Source organism: Euprymna scolopes, chromosome 38, assembly GCF_053919585.1.
Source record: "Euprymna scolopes isolate OS-2025 chromosome 38, ASM5391958v1, whole genome shotgun sequence".
Classification (NCBI taxonomy): Eukaryota; Metazoa; Mollusca; class Cephalopoda; order Sepiida; family Sepiolidae; genus Euprymna; species Euprymna scolopes.
The window spans coordinates 29,573,001-29,577,845 of record NC_136519.1 but is presented as its reverse complement, the minus strand read 5'-3'; positions in this window follow the sequence as shown (position 1 = coordinate 29,577,845).

Here is a 4,845-nt window from a genome sequence, read left to right as displayed (position 1 = left end):
GGTTTATTTGGTTTATTGACCACTCATTAGTAAAAACATTTAATACTCTTTGGCCTTCTTGAAATACCTTTTTGTCATGTTTGGTATTTTAGCAAAATTTTGAATTTAATTCTATTTTTTTCATTCATTCTGATAAATTATTATCATTCGGGGTTTCCATACTTTATTTTCTTTCCTATTTTTCTTCTCTTGTTTTTCTTTTTATAGGTTGTGAAAAAATTTTTTCTTTTTATTAATTTGAATTTTTTTTTTTTTTAAATAAAATGTAAGCTTTCAACAGATCAGGAGGGAAATAAAGAACACCTGTATAATTTTTAAACTTCCAGTTTTGGTGTTTCCATTTTCAAAATTAATGCGTATAAAACCTCCAGAGGAAAATTCTTCAAAGTTCCATGATCCAGTAATTCACACGAACAAATCTCTTCCAGTTCTTTAATGCTTAATTATTGAGAAACGTGTTTTTTTGTTTTTTTTCGTTTAATTTTTTGGGTTTTTCTTTTAACATTTTTTTGGCCATTCCAGAATTAAAAGCTGTCACATGTAAGATTGCAACTCATGTTTTGTTTTTCAATTATTTCCAGGAATCTTTCCTGTCATGCCAGAAACAGCAAATTAAATGACGAAGAAAGATTAGAACAGAAAGAGAGATAGAGAGCAGTAGAGAGAGATAGATAAATAGAAAGAGAGAGACAGAGAGAGAGAGAGAGAGAGAGAGAGAGAGAGAGAGAGAGAGAGAGAGAGAGACACACACACAGAGACAGAGACAGAGACAGAGAGACAGAGAAAGAGAAAGAGAAAGAGAAAGAGAAAGAGTAAGTGTGTGTGTGTGTGTGTGTGTGTGTGTGTGTGTGTGTGTGTGTGTGTGTGTGTGTGTGAGGGAGAGAGGTAATTCTTTGGAAAATCAAAAGAATTAATCTTACCAAAAAACTGGAATAGTTTAGAATGTTTTTTTTCTGAATTTTCTTTTTCTATTTTACCGTTTGACGAAAGAGGAAGAATAACACGCCACACAAAGTCTTGGCATGTAGATGGCGCTATCTTTCTGAATTTTTTTAGATGAAGATTGATTATTCATATTATTTGTATTCTTTGGATTACTGTTCTCATCTCGAGTGTTATTTTTGCAACATTTCGGTGGAATTTCTTCAGTTGCTGAACTCAGGAATATTTCTTTCGAACTCAGCAATTTGCACAGAATTTGAACGGAACACTTTATTTAATCCACAAGTGTAGCATGTTCTCATTCTGTCATCTATGACTAGTCCATGGCGTAGTGAATAAAGAACCTAGTAAAATTCAGTTGTAAGATACACTCTTCTGGATGTTTATGGTTCAATCCTCAGTGTGGGCGACACTTAAAATGCAACTGCGAATTACTTACAACCTCTACCCAGTCGTTTATGTATTCGTTACATTTTTAAATTTTGAAGATGAGGATTTATTATTTATATTATTTGGATTCTGTAGAATACTGTTATCATCTTGAGTATCATTTTCGCAATGTTTCGGTCGATGTAACGTCCGACCTTAACAATAATTCCACCACACTTTTTCTGTACTAAATATTTGGGAGTTGTTGGCAAACGTCCGTCTCAGGAGACAATAGTGCAGCAGTGGAGCTACATAGCCTGGGCAGGGTGATATGGGAGGATAGCTGTTGCCTGTGCATCACCCCCCCCCTCTCAGTGAAGCCAGAGGATTCAAGGGAAGAGAGTCGATACAGCTTGGTTCTAATTGCACTGCAGGAGTTGCCGATGATGACAATATAAAGTCAGGCTGTTTTAGGAACTCTGTCACTGAATTTTTTTGTTAAAGTTTGCTCCTTTAGTTCCTCCCCTGATGGGTAATCCTGCAGGCAGCAGAGGTTTTGAATCAGAGTTGCCTTCACCTAGGTGAGCTACCAATCCAAAGTTGACGAGCCCCACCTGCCCGAAATGACTGCCGTGTCCCTTTTCCCATTTAGTATAAACAGTTCCGCTGAGCTTAGTAGCTAAACCACACAGGAAGACCAGGAGTATATATTTGGGAGTACCACATAAAATTGAGTTACACTTGACTCCTTTTCCACAAACTGAGCAGAGGAACTTTCTCTTTTATGGAGTGGGGGGGGGGACTTTACCAATACTACAAACAGTGATCATTTTGGTTTTGATAACATTTACTCTTGGATCTTTATGTTCTATAATATTCTATAGTATTGCATAATATTCTATAGTATTGCAGAATATTCTATAGTATTGCATAATATTCTACAGTATTGCATAATATTCTATAGTATTGCATAATATTCTACAGTATTGCATAATATTCTACAGTATTGCATAATATTCTATAGTATTGCAGAATATTCTATAGTATTCTATAGAATTCGTTGTATTCTACAGTATTGCATAATATTCTATAGTATTTCATAGTATTCTATAATTATCTATAGTATTGCATAATATTCCATAGGACTCCATAGTATTCTATAATATTCTACAGTATTGCATAATATTCCATAGTATTCCATAGTATTCTATAATATTCTTTAGTATTGCATAAGATTCTATTGCATTCTAAAGAATTCATACTATTAGTATTGTATAATATTCTTTAGTATTTTATAGTATTCTATAGAATTCCATAGTATTTTATAGCATTCAATAGTACAGCATAATATTCTATAGAATTCGATAGTATTCTATAGTATTGCATAATATTCCTATAGAATTATATAGTATTTTGTAATATTTAGAAATCTCTAATTCTTTCTGAGAGCCCAGGGCTATATATTTTGGGAGTATCAAATAAAATGGGATTACACTGACTTGTTTTCTACAAACTGAGCAGAGGAACTTTCTCTTTTATGGAGGCGGGGCTTTACCAATACTAGAACCAGTGATCATTTGATGTTAGTAACATTCACACTCGGATTGTTACGTTCCATAATATTCCGTAATGGTCCATAGTATTTGGAAATCTCTAATTCTTTCTGAGCGCTCAATGTTTAAACTCTTTGGCCCGATATTCTTAATAACATGAAGTGGAATAAATACACAGAAGATGATGCCAAGTCTGCTGCAAAGAAGGTCGGTTCCTTCTAGTGGGCTAGGAAACTTTGCACATATTCCAGTATCCTATCTTTTTTAGGACACTAGAATATGTGCAAAGTTTTCTATCCTATCTCTTTAATGGGAGGTGACAAAGGTTTAGTGGTTAATGACGTGGACTGACGACCTGGATGTTCCAGGTTCGAATCCAGTTCATTCCACAAAGATTACTTTCACTTAGGATGTTGGCAACCTTCACTTGGTCCCTCCCATAAGTATCCAATGTAATTCTGACTAGAAAAAATATCAGTGAAACCAATGCCAACACTAGAATCTTTGAATTCATACAATATGATGATAATGATCTCTTTAATGCCACCATTCACCAAGGCATGGACTGGTGCGGCAACCGCTAGGTTCTCCCTTTTAGACAGGGTACAAAAAAGAATTTCTAATCTCATAAATGGCACACTATCTACCAAATTCCAGTTTCTGTCCCATCACCTTGGTGTTGCATTTTTGTGTTTGCCTTATAAGTATGATCACAGAATGTGCTCTGATGAGCTTACTGTATGTATACTCACTCAATGCAAATACCCTACCCCCACCCCACCCGGCTTACCTGACTAGCCACAAAATTCCACCCCTTTACTTTATAGGTCTCTAGATGCCGGAAGATTTATTTTTCTTTTATAGCTTCTTTTCTCATACTGGTTATCTTTGGGATTTCCTTCCTGCTACCTGTTTCGTGACATTATCAACATGCAAAAATTCAAATGTAATGTGAATAAACATCTTGCAACATAACTCCCCCATCCAAGTTATCCTTCATAAGTCTAACCCTTACCATAATAATCCCTTACACGATAGTAGCAATATGCCTTGTTTTGGTGTGAATAAATGTAAAACAAAAAAAAGAAGAAAAAAAAAAGGAAAGAATTAAGCATTCTAGGTAGCCAATAATTTCGAATATATAATTATTTATAGATTTTCCTTCTACATGGCCGTGGCTGGAAACATAATGAAAAAGGTTCTTGACTGCTGATGAAGTATTCAGGTTTCGAATCACAATGTCTTTAGTTTAGGTCCCGCACTGTCAGCTAGGCTTCAACCTCTGTCCCATCGGTGAAATGTTGCATCCCTCTGCCTGTTTTAGAAGTAGTTTAATGGTGAATGCTCTGACCAACTACAAGCCATGTGACCCCTCGACGTAGATACCCTAAAAAAAAATAACAAGCAGCAAAATCCCACCCTTACACAGTAGAGATCCTCAGATACCTGAAAGCCTTCTGCTCTAATAGTTTCTTTCCTAGGACTGCTAAACTTTGGAATTCCCTTCCGGTTTCCTGTTTCCCTGATTGTACTGGTTTGGTTGTTTTGTTTTACGGCATATCAACCCTTTGCAGGCTATTTAATGGCGAATCCAGGTATTTTGGAAATAGTATTCATGTTGCATCCAGTTATTTTGTAGAAAGTTTTCATTCTTCGAGCTCTATATCTCTTCAATTGCTAGTTTGTAGTGTTTGGTTTGGTTTGGTTGTTTTATAGTGGATTTTATCGTTTTTGTTCCCTGCCCCTGCAGAACATGAATGAGTTTTGCAATGGGAGAGGAAAAAGGGTTACAGCATTAATTGTTTGGTACATTTTCAGTTAGAAAACCAGTCAGAAAGTGAGGGATATAGAAAGAGAAAGAGAAAATGGGAAGAAGGAAAAGGTTGGAAAAAGGTGGGTTGTTTTGTTTGTTTTTGCTGAACATAATTAAGTTTTGCAAAAGGAAGTAGAAAAACAAAAAGCATCAATGTGGGGCATATTT